The sequence below is a fragment of the Peromyscus leucopus genome, chromosome 4 (assembly GCF_004664715.2).
Source record: "Peromyscus leucopus breed LL Stock chromosome 4, UCI_PerLeu_2.1, whole genome shotgun sequence".
In the NCBI taxonomy this organism is placed as follows: domain Eukaryota; kingdom Metazoa; phylum Chordata; class Mammalia; order Rodentia; family Cricetidae; genus Peromyscus; species Peromyscus leucopus.
The window spans coordinates 133,842,166-133,854,804 of NC_051066.1; positions in this window are offsets into that span (position 1 = coordinate 133,842,166).

The following is a 12,639-nucleotide window of genomic DNA, read 5'->3' on the forward strand; positions in this document are numbered from 1 at the left end:
ACCCAGGAAGGAGAGAACCGACTCTACAGACTGTCCTCTGGCCGTCACGTGTGTGCGGTAGCATTCACATGCACGCATCCCACACATACACATACACACAACATACACACATACACAACACATACACAGCAGTAATCAGCACACTTGTAAGGTTGTCTGTGTTGACGTTCAGTCCTCAGAATGGGCTGGATGCTGAAGAGAGCTCTGGCTTCCCCACTCCATGTAAACAGACTGTACTAAACAAACCTTCACCCAGAGGACCGGACAGTAAAGTCAAATGCTCTGCCATTTGCCTCCTCAGCAAATCTCTTCGGCTGGTTTGCCTGTCTCTGGTTGCAGATGAGGGAACTGAGGCACAGGCACATTAAGCAACTTGCCTTGAGGAACTTGCAAGAACCGTGAGATCAGAGCCCAGGTGCCGGTGACTTCATGCCTCTGGCCAGCTCTTTCTCTCCAGCAAACCTTTCTCTTCCCCAAGGGTTTGCTGTGCCTGCGGCTGACTGGAGACCAAGTTCAACACAGCCATTGAACTCAAAGGTGTCAGTATCGTGCCGGGACCCAGAAAGCCTGGGGCAAGGAGGCCAAGGTCATTCTCACATCTGCCTAGCTTGGGCAGCTGTGAGTGTAGTTTTATTTGTCTGTTTCTGATGAAGGTCAGAACGTCTGCCGGGCTAGGCAAGTGCTCTGTTCTGAGTTATAGCCCCGGTCCTAAAGTTTTGTTTTTCTTATTTATTTGCGTGTCTGGGTGTTTTGCCTGCATGAACGCATGTGCACCACATGGATGCAGTGCCCTCAAAGGCCAGAAGAGGGCGTTAGATCCCCGGCACTGATGGTTGTGTGTCATGGATGCTGGGAATCAAACCTTGGTCCTCTGGAAGAGCCACCAGTGCCCTTGACCCCTGAGCCATCTCTCCAGCCCCTCTGTTAGAGTTTTGAGACAGGGTCTCATTCTGTAGCCTAGAATGGCCTTGAGCTCATGGCAGTCCTGCCTCATCTCCTGAGGCAAAGATGACTGGCAGGAAGCATCACATCTGGTTTCCAAAAGCATACTTTTTAGTTTTTGTATGTAGATCAGGCGGGCCTCAAACTCAAAACGTAGCTGAAGATAACCTTGAACTTTTTGGTTCTCTTGCCTCTGCCGCCCACATGCATTGCTCAGCCCTGGCAGCCTGTCTTTTTTAAAGTAGAAGGCATGGGCGGCCCATAGACTGGAGCATCGTTGTCCTATGATTCAAAACGAGCTCTTCCCATCTGTCTTGGTTTGTTTGTTTGACTGTTGGTTGTTTGACAGGGTCTTACTATTAGCCCTGGCTAACCTGGAACTCGCTTTGTAGACCAGGCTGACCTTGAACTCATCGGTCTGCCTGCTGGGATTAACCTTGTGTGCCACCACACATGGCTCGCCATCGTCTTTATAATGCTAGGCTGGTTGTCTGTGAACCATGGAGTTGGCTCACCAGTCTCCTGGCTATTGCATGTTACCCATATTACCTTTGAGACCCAACTCCAGACTTATCACCTCCCTTCTTGTCAATGTGGAGCAAACAGTGTCCAACTCCAACAGTGAGCAAACTGTTTCGTGTTAGAGGAGTATGTGTGACGGATGAGTTCTGGCTGGATTAGCACCCAGAGCAACTAAAGCAGCCACTCTATAATTTTTTTCATTTTCTTTGTTGTTTCTTTAGACAAAACCTCACTCTACTCTATAGTCCAGGGTAGCCTGGAACTCTCCCTCTTCCTGCCTCAGTTCCCCCAAATGTTGGGATTCTAGGCACGTCCCACCTTGAAGGGCTTCTAAACTGGATTTAACTGCACACAGTGGGTCAGCTGTCTCGGTGGCTGTGGTCATGCCAGCCATGCCTGTTTAGAGAGCAGTGGGTCTTCTAGTGCTGTTGGCCAACACTCTCCTGGGATGTGAGTGGACTCAGACGAAGTCTTAGTCCTCTCAGAAGGCTCGTCTCTTGGGGAGGAAATGTACACACACATCCAGTGTCTCCAGCCGCTGTCCACCAAGGAGAGGCACTGTCTGGGAATCCCCTTCTGCCCTTAGAAGTCCCGGGACCAGTTTCATGATCTGTGTTTTCCCAGGAACTGGCAGAGGATGCTGTGAGTGAGTCATTCTCTTCTTGGCGGGCTTTACTCCAAAAGCCTGGGGTGCGACAAGATGACCAATAACCTCCCTTCCCCCACAGGCCAGACGGAGCCTGTGAATTCCTGGAACCAAGCAGTGGCTGAAATTCTGGAGACTGTTGGGGCTAGCACAGTTGTGAAGGAGGACCCAGATGTCACCTCAGTGGGAAAGGGCCATCTAACCATAGACCATGCCTTACAAGCCTCTGCTGGAGGGAAGTCTAACGTGCTTTTGTCTTTCTATCACTCAGGGTCTCTGAGACTTTGCACTGTGGTTAGCTACTCTGCTTCCCAAGTCAGAGGCTGATGGAAGCCCTTAGCAAAGCAACAAGGCGCTCAGACGCCCAGGGCTGTCCAGCCACATACCAAAGCCCTTTATCTGCTCAGATCTTGTTCTGGCATGATGGGTATGACTTTCATTTTACAGGGCCAGGAGATCACAGATAATTACAATAAACTCTGGCAGGGCTGGAGAGATGGCTCAGTGGTTAAGAGTTTGTAGTGCTCTTGCAAAGGACCTAAGTTCTATTCCCAGCATCACATTAAGCAGCTCACAACTGCCTGTAACTCCAGCTCTAGGGGATCCCATGCCCTGGGCACCTGCACTCAAATGCACATACCCACACATAATTTAAAATAAATCTTTGGGGTCAGCCTTGCCCGTGCATGCCTTTAATACCAGCACTGGGGAGGCAGAGGTTAGCAGATCTCCATGAGTCGGAGGCCAGCCTGGTCTAGTGAGTTCCAGGACAGCCAAAGGTACATAGTTCGACTGTCTCAGTAAACAGAACAAAACATCAGCAACAACCAAGATAATAGACTGTGGCGAACTTGTTGACATTATGGCTGAGAGGCTTTGTAGAGGAGGGCCTAACTCAGCCTAGGGAGGGATGAAAGGCTTCGGGAAAGTGGAGGGTTCTCGTCCTGGCAGCGATTACAGGAAGTGACGGCCACATAGAATGAGGTCTTAGACAAGCCACTTTCCAGTTATGCTGGCTGGTTTTTGGTCAGCTTGACACATGCTGAAGTTATCTAAGAGGAGGACACCTCAACTGAGAAAACGCCTCCCTAAGATCGGCCTATAGGCCAGCCTGTGGGATATTTTCTTGATTGATGATGGATGTAGGAGGGCCCCACCCACTATAGGTGGTGTTACCCATGATAGGCGGTCTTGGAGTGTATAAGAAAATTAATGAGGGGCTGGAGGGATGGTTCAGCAGTTAAGAACACTGATTACTCTTCCAGAACCCCCAAGTTCAATTCCCAGAAGCTCACAACTGTCTGTAACTCCAAGATCCAACACCCTCACAGACGTACATGCATGTGCTGGACATATCTTTCTTGACCTGGTCTTCCAGGAGACTACTCCTGGGAATCCCAGGCACTTTTTAACAGGTCCCTGCAGAAGCCGGTTAGATAGGAGCGCTTCCTGGATGCTGTCTGGCTTTCTCACATTATCCACAGCATCCTATTCTGAGCCTGTTTCCACAGCAGAAGAATGGGGCTCATAGCAGCACTCTTCCCTAAGGGCAAATACCCATGAAGCACCTGGCACCTGCTGCGGTATGTTCGGTATTATTATTATTATTATTTTTTTTTTTTTTGGCATCCCCATGGGCAGCTAGAAAGTTTGACCTTTAGAATTCAGTCCAAACCTGACTGATTCTTCCCTTTCAAGAAGAGGAAGTTCCTACTCAGCCCTCCCCCCCCCAACACACACACACCACACTCCCCAACCCCCGGCAATCAGCAGCTTCCTCCATCACCCTGAAGCCTGAGGATCAGTTCAACCATCCTCTCTGAACAAATGTCCACATTCCTGATCCACCAGCAGGCGCTGGGGGGGAGTGTGTGTGGGGGAGTAGGGGGGGTTCCTCTGTAGGTGCTCTCGCCACCTCCTCTGCCACTGGTGAGCCGCTGTCACCCACTCCGGTGTGACTTCCCAGCATTCCTGCTGGCCTCCCTGCCTCCCCCCCCCCCCCCCCCCCCCCCCCCCGGCCCTCCATCTGGCTGCCATTGGGATCTCTCAGAAACAGACCCTGGGACACGTGGCCACAGGCTGCCCCTTCATTTACTGTCCCCAGGGAGTCCACAGGTTGTCCCTTCCCACTGTCAAGGCCCTCCAGTCCTGCTAAGGGCTCCAGCTTCCTCTCCCACGCTTCTCCGTCTGCCCCCACCCAGGAGGTCAGTTCAAACCCACCTGTGCATGGCCTCTGCCTGAAGGCCTCTCCTTCACACGGGCCCTTCGAGCTTCCCCAAACTGCAGTCTTCGGGGGACCCCACCCCCCACCCCCTGTCCTCAGAGCTCTCCACCTCTTTCCCACCTACCATCTCAAACACCAACCTGTGACCTCCCCAAGAAAGGAGAAGGCCTCGTGTTTAGCCAGTGTGTCCCCACACTGAACACTGAACCTGCTCCCAAGGCCTTGGCCAGAGCCAGGAGTGCGTCATCCTTTCTGACACGGAGCTTCCGGTGTCTGGCAGATAGAAGAACAAGGCTAGTATAACACCTGAGCCTGGTTCTAGTCGGAGCTGCCCAGGTTAGCCCTCTCCTGCTTTCTCCTGAGGGCAAGATTCCTCCAGAAGGTCTGAGGAGCTGGTTGAGTCACATAGCCCTACCCTGAGACCCAGCAGGCACAGCTGCCTCAGCTTCAGGAATAGGAAGCCTAGGGTGAGCCAACTCACGGGCTAGGCAGCTGATTTTACTAGTGGCTACTTAAATAATGCCCAATTGTTGGGGTTGCAATGGAAAGTCGAACACAGACCACACCCCGGCTCAAATCTGGGGGTGAAGAGGACCCTCCCTGCTGGGCACCCCCAACTCAGACAACTGGACGGAGAGTCCACAGTCCGACCTGTGGTCCTGGTTTACTGTAGAATGATCTGGGCTTTGTCCAGCCTCCTCAGGAATTCCCTCCCTGAGGCTCCTCCCTGAACTGGCAGGGGCTGTGGAGAAGGTGAGGCGAGACCCAGGGTGTGACCCAGGATGGAGTGGCTGGCTGAGTTCCCACTCTGGAAGCCAGAGCTGATACATAGCCTCAGGCCAGGGCTGAGCTTGCCTGGCACTGTTCCTGCCATCCAGGGGAATCTAGGGTCAGATTCTTGTTCCAACAAGTCAGATGTGGTCTGAGCAGTGCTGGGCCCCAATCCTAACCGGGGCCCAACCTCTACCCTAGCATTCCTGGCATGCTGGGACAACACATAGGTCACTATTCATTCCTCAAGAGATACAGATGTGGTTCATGAGGCAAAGACCCAGCCTTGGAGATCCAGAGAGAGCCCCAAAGCCATCAGGAGCTAACCAGGGAGTTAGCAGAGAGGAGGCAGAGCAAACACAGAGGTGGAGAGGAGAGCAGGTGAAGGCGGAACCAGATTGACCAGGCCCCCGCGTGACATCTTAATGTGGGCCTGTGTTTGTGGCTGCACAGGGACCCACAGGAGGAAATGGGTTTTGGAAGGGGACCTGAGGCGGTGGCTGGTTGAGTGTTCTGAAAGAGACCAGGGTGGTTGAAGTGGACGGAATCTTAAGCATGCCAAGCCCAAGTTTAGAAATGATTGAGTAGTCATCTCTAGTTGGGCCAGCGTGAGGGGAAGGGCTGGAGGCTGACTCCACAGCTGCCTCTCGCCCAGAGCGTCAGAGAGACAGTTCTCTGGAGGAAGGGCAAGGTGTAAGAAGTGAGATCTGGCCGGGCGGTGGTGGCGCACGCCTTTACTCCCAGCACTCGGGAGGCAGAGGCAGGTGGATCTTTGTGAGTTCGAGGCCAGCCTGGTCTACAGAGTGAGTTCCAGGAAAGGCACAAAGCTACACAAAGAAACCCTGTCTCAAAAAAAAAAAAAAAAAAAAAAAAAAAAAAAAAAAAAAAAAGAAGAAGAAGTGAGATCTGGGGCCTGGGGAGATATCCCAGCAGTTAAGAATGCTTGCTACCCTTAAATAAAACCCAGATTTGGTTCCCAGAACATCCATAACTCCATAACTCACAAGCATTCATAATTCCAATCCCAGGGATTCAACATGATGCCCTCTTCTGACTGCCCCATACACTATGAATACACAGAAAACACCAGACCCTGCTAATGCCTGCTTGTCTAGCTGTCCACTTCACTCAAATTCTAGGACACTCTCCCACGCCTCGCCCCAAACTAGAAGTTTAGAGTTTAAAAAAAAACTAAGAGTTGAACTTGCCTGCAAGGTCATGCATCTGCATCTGATAAGAGAGAATCCACGCATAGATTCTGTTGAGAATAAACAAACAAACAAACAAACAAATAAATAAAACAACCATAAGCAATGAAGGGAGAGACAGGACCCCAGGACTCCAGATGGCGTGCTCCTGCTCTCTCAATAGGAGAAAAGAGAAGGGTCACATGTCAGGGTTTCTAAATCCTTCTCTGCACTTGGCGGGCGGCAGCCTGCCTGTGGTTCCAAGCTGACACCCCCACCCTGTAAAGTAAGCTGTCTCCTTTCTCTTCTCTGAGTCTCCAGTGCTCTTATTATGACGTGAGGACCACAGACTCTAGGGGGCTAATTCTTCTGGAAGTTTCACCTCTCTTCTGCTCCTTCCTCCCGGTTCCCTTCTCGCTTACTCTTCCCTTCTGGGACCACTTAAAAACAGTCTCTGCTCTACCTCAGGAGAAGTCGGACTAAGATCCAGTGAATCCACCATGCACGGCTTCCCCAGACCAACATTAACAATGTGCTTGCCCCAACCCGGGCCAAGGGCAAGGATTCCACTACTCAGGACCTGGTCCTTCCGGGGAGTTTGTGGACAATGCTAGGGTCTCCAGGGATGCAGGGAAGGGGTGGAGCCAGGTCCTAAAACAAAAACTGAGTGCTCGCCAAAGATTTCCACTCCTCAGGAGGTGGAACCAGACCTAGAGCAAATGAACAACAGAAATAGATTTCCCTCCGAGGTGTACCTGGAGGAGCCCACTTAAGGGGAGAGGAGGAAAGGCCAAGTTTGCCATGGAGGACTGGAGGACTCTGGAGGTCTTTGGCCTCTAGGAACTTGGTGCTATGGAGCTGTGAGCAGGTCGTGTTCTTGGACATACTGACTGACCAACTGGACCCAGATAATTTGTCTTTATTTTTATTATTTTAGACAAGGTCTCACTGTGTAGAGTGAGAGATCTGCCTGCCTCTGTTTAGTGAGTGTTGGGGATTAAAGGTGTGTGCCGCCTCCTTCTCCTTCCTTCTCGTTACTGTGATTCTTTGCAATTCTGGGACTGCTCATACTAGACAAGTGTTCTACCACTGAGCCACATCCCTGGGCCCCTAGCTGAAGCTTAACAAATAACATTATTTTCTATGGCACAAGAATTATATAAGTTCACCGTAGAAAACTTAGAAAACAAACAAAAATCACAAAGAGCTTCACTTCTTCAAACAATTGTGACCTGTCTTTTAGTCAGGTGTTGGGGGCACAGCCTGTAACCCGAGAACCTGGAGGTAGAGTTGAGGGGATCAGCAGTTTAAGGCCATCCTTGGCTACATAATAGGTTTGAGGCCAGCCTGGGACACATGAAACCTGTCTCAAAAAACTGAATTCCACACAGAAAGGACATTATTAAACTCATTTCAGATGCCTGCCCTGCCCTCGGGACAGCAACTGAAAATACTGTATTTATCCCTTCGATTTTCTCCATGTCCACATTTTGAAAAATACATAAATGGGGTTATGTCATCAATACTACAATATTTAAATCCAGGTGTGTTGGATTATGTCTGTTATCCCAAGACTGGAAGGCATGGGAGATTGCCATGAGTTCTAGGCTAGCCTGAGGTACATGAGACCCTGTCTCGAACAACCACCAACACTACAAAGGCCAGCAAGATGACGCAGTGGGTGAAGGTGCTTGCCACAGCCTGACAACCTGACTTCGATAGTACAACATAACCGACTCCTGTAGGATAGCTTCTGGTTTGTTGTTGTTGTTGTTTGTTTTTTATTTTTTGAGACAGGATCTTTCTATGTAGCCCTGACTATCCTGGGGCTCCTTATGTGGATCAGGCTGGGCTCAGACTAGAAACCTGCCTGCCTCTGCTTTCAGAGTGCTGGGATTAAAGGTGTGCATCACCATGTTCACACACACACACATGCACACACGCATATACTCACAGAAAGTGAACAAAAATAAAATGTGATGATGATGATGATGATAATAATAATAATAATAATAATTAAAATAACCACTAATTATCCTTGGCAAGCAAATGAGAGAAAACAGGGTCAGACAAGGTTAAACCCGGTCCGTGAAGCTGCTTTTTAACCATCCTGTCCAGTCACCTGCTGGTCCTCACTTCATGGAACCCACATCAGAGCCGTGTGTGCACTTTACTGGTTCTCCATGGAGGAACTTTGTTGGGATGGGGCTAAACTGGGGTGAGCTAGAGTCGGGTAGAATGGTCTCCCTTACCTTGTCCACCAGTTACTTCCAGGATCCCAGGACAGGGTACCTCTACCCTGAGCTGTGGAGTCAATACTTGTCAGAGAGGAAAAGGAACTCGTTAAGGCTACCCCGTGCATAGGCTGCAGAAATCTGAGGTCCCCACATACCGGATGTAAGGATTAGAGTGTGTGGTGGTCTGAATAGGAATGGCCCCCATAGACTCATGTGTTTGCATGTTTGGCCCATTGGCACTATTACGGGGTGTGGCCTCGTTGGAGGAAGTGTGTCACCGTGAAGGCGGGCTTTGAGGTCTTAGATATGCTCAAGCCACGCCCAGTGTGGTAGTCTCTCCTGTTGCCTTTGGATCAAGATGTAGAACTCTCACTTTCTTCTCCAGCACCATGCCTGTATCAGTTAGGGTTTCTATTGCTGCAACCGAACACCAAGACCGAAAGCAGCTTGGGGAGAAAAGGTTTATTTGGCATTGCTGATCATCACTGAAGGAAGTCAGGACAGGAACTCAAACAGGACAGGATCGCAGAGGCAGGAGCTGATGCAGAGGCCATGGAGAGGTTGCTTTCCATGGCTTCCTCAAACCACCTTCTTACAGAACCCAGGACCACCAACCCAGGGATGGGACCTCCCACCATGGGCTGGGCCCTCCCCAATGATCACTAAATGAGAAAATGCCTCACAGCTGGATCTCAAGGAGGCATTTCCTCAACTGAGGCTCCTTCCTCTGATGACTCTAGCTTGTGTCAAATTGACACACAGAACTAGCCAGTGCACCTACTCTAACTCACTCTTCCAAGTTCCAAGGAGCAGAGACCAAATCTGTTTGGTCAACTGCTACATCTGTAACGGGCCGGACTGGCAAGAGGAGAGAGGGTGGGCATGGAGGAACCTCTGTGGAAGACTTCTAGGAGGGACCCAGGGTGACCTTGGGCCAGCAGAGGCAAGGTGGGAGGTACCTACAACACATACTTGTTTTTGAGACAGGCTCTCACTAAGTAGCCCTGGCTGGCCTTGAACTACAGATACCCACCTGTCTCTGCCTCCTGAACACTGAGGTTAAAGGTGTGCGCCACTACAGTCAGCAGCCAGCAGACTTTTAAGGGAGGAAGGATGAGCATGTAGGAGGTTGGCGATGAGACCATGGGAAACTCCACCAGCAGTGAGTGAGCCTGGAGTAGCTGGAGAACAGCTGGGAGGCTCCAGCCCCAGCCTCTGGGCCGCCAACCCCCGCATACCTGGTAACCCCTGAGCCACAGCAGAGGAAGTAGCACTACCACTCAGCTGGTGAGCGAGAGTCGGGTCTCAGCTTCCCTTCCTGACGTGCCAAGTTTCTTCAGCACTGGGACCTGCCCCCAGCCCTAGCCCAGCCTCTGCATTGTGCATTGACTTGGGTGGTGGTAAACTCAAGATCCCAGGAGGGCTGAGAAGGAATCTCAAAGACCACTACTAGAGAATCCCAGGGACCGTGGCTTGCTGTGTCTACTTATTTGGAGACCATGTTGTGGTTGGGCCTGGGCTGTGGCTCTCAGGTCTTGATGGGACAAATTCCTTTCCATTCTTCAAGTCTTTACCCAAATGCCACTTGCCTGGGAAGCTCTAGGAGTCCTTGTAACAGTCGGGTCCTCCTCTGAGCTCCCGCAGCTCTCAGAACACCCTGGAAGAGACCCTGACCACTGAGCACTCACTGTGAGTGAGGCCTTCGCTGTCACACAGTAGGGCTTCTCACAGCATCGTGGTGCCAACATCTCCTTCTGTCCTGGGCCTTTTGGAAGTCACATGGTATGCCGATGGCCAGGCCAGGCCTCCAGGACACTGACTCTCCTGCTCAGTGTTCTCTCTTTCTCGCTGGGAAATACCCCGAATGGCAGGCCGGTATCCTTGGAGACCTGGTTCTGGACCCCGCCCCTCCTCTTCATCATTATGAGTCTCCAGGCTGGTCTCTTGTATACAGTAGGCAGTTAATAAGTTCTTATGACACCGATTCTAAGTTCTAGTCTAGATGCTATTATGATCTTGGGTGAGTCACTCTGTTCTCCTCGTCCTCAATGTCCCCAGCTTTGGGCTGGTTTTATGTCAGCTTGCCACAAGTTAGAGTCATTTCGGAAGAGGGAACCTCAATTGGAAAAATGTTCCCACCAGAGTGTGACAAACCTGGGGTGCATTTTCTTAATTAGAGATGGAGGTCGGAACCCGGCCCACGGGTGTGCTCCTCCATGGTATCCAAATTAGCTCCTGCCTCCAGGTTCCCACCCTGCTGGAGTTCCTGCCCTGACTGCCCTCACTGATGGACCGGACTGTGCTGTGAAATCTGTCTCCTCTTTGTCTCAAGGTTCTTAAATCTGGGAGTGAGAACACAGGACATGCCATTCCTGTCACCACGCCAGGAGCACACGTTATCAGGGTGACTAGGCATTGGTGACACTGACGTGGTCACCTGACAAAAGGAAGCATGGGTCAGGTGTGTCCACTGTCCAGTTAGTCCTTGTTCCTTTGCCCACTGTTTCCTCTGGGACACGCACGCACGCAGGGAGCAGGAGCTGGCGCCTCCCCCTCATGGGGGAATAGCAGCGTTTTTCTTCTGAGCACTCAGACAGGGCTGCATTCCATCTCCAGGGGAAAGTAGAGAGACTTTTCCAGAGGTGCAGACACAGGCCTGAGGGAGGGCTGCCCGGTGCGGGGCTTGTCCCTCCGGTGTGAAAGAGGGGAGCCCAGAGGCTCCCAGCAGGAGCCTTCCAAGGCGGCATCTGAGCCCAAATTAGGGAGGCTGACTTCTGCTCTCCCTCGCCATGTCCCCAACCACCATGTCACCGTCGTGCTTCCGCTCTGAGCTCATCCATTCCAGGGAAAGGCAGTATCTGCGCTCTCTCTCCAGCGAGGAACAAAGGACTGTTCTGAGGCTACACGTAGGCACTATCAGTGAGTGCATTGTCTCTGTAATTATCCCCCCACCCCTACCTGGAATCCCCCTACCCCCACTCCCCCCACCCCTCCCCAGTGCCCTTTCCCTCAGCAGGCTTCTAAGCTGCTCACACTTGGAAGAGAATCTCTGCTTTTGCTACAGACTTCCGGCTTGCCCTCTGCCCTCCTGTCAGGCCTGGGGAGGGTGCGGGTGGGGGTGGGGGGGGGGGCGGGCGGCGGGATATCAAGGGCCTGACTGACTTCTTTCATGTTTCTTCACAGACGTTTTAGAGGAAGGAGGCCTGGGCTGGAGGTCTCCACCCCTCTGCTCTGGGTGACCTTGGGAAGCTGTCTGGCCCTCTCTGGGCTTCTCCTAGGGCCTGAAAGGAGTAATTCCATAAGCCATTGAGTTTATTGGCACTTGGCCTTCTTGAGGGCTTGGTGGGACTAGACATCTCCCTAGTTTTCCACAGGCAAATTTCATTTTTCCCCCTCCGGTGCTGGGGACCCTCATGCCCGCTGAACACACATGCTACCACTGAGCTGTATCCCCAGTCATTTTCTACTTTTAATTCTGAGACGGGATCTCACGAAGTTGCCCAGGCTGGTGTTATCTTCGTAGCCCAGGCAGGGATTGAATTGTGAGTCTTGGGCCTCAGCTTTCCTGGGTACCAGGTTGACAGAGGAGACTCGTGTCTGCTCTTGACATCACGTTTGTTCTCCTCTCTTCCCTGGTCGGTGGGTAGGGGGAGGAGGCCCTGCTGGTGGCTGGTCACGCTTCCGGGTAGCCAGCCTCTGAAGGGATGGCACTCATGGCTCTGCCTGTTTTCTGGCTCACAGGAGGCTGTGTTAGGGTTTAGTTGTCCAAGACACTTGGCCTTAATTCCTCCACCACAGATCTGTGGTCACGCTCACGGGTGCGCGTGTATTCACACACAGCGCAGGAGCTCAGGCATCCACCTCACCTGTGTTCTGGCCCCCTGGGCCTGCCACCAGCATAAGGTCCCCACTGCCCCCTCCCTGCCTTTCACTGTCCCTCCCACATTCTCTGCTTCTCTGCTCACCATCCTCTCTGGGGTCCCACTTCTGTTGGGAGGAAAGCAAAGCTAAGAGTCCCTCACACTTGCTGGTCTTGGCTTCTCCTTGGGTCACAGGAGCGGCCCCAGGAGCCTCAGCCCACGCTCCGCTGCTCCGCTTAGGCAGACCCTC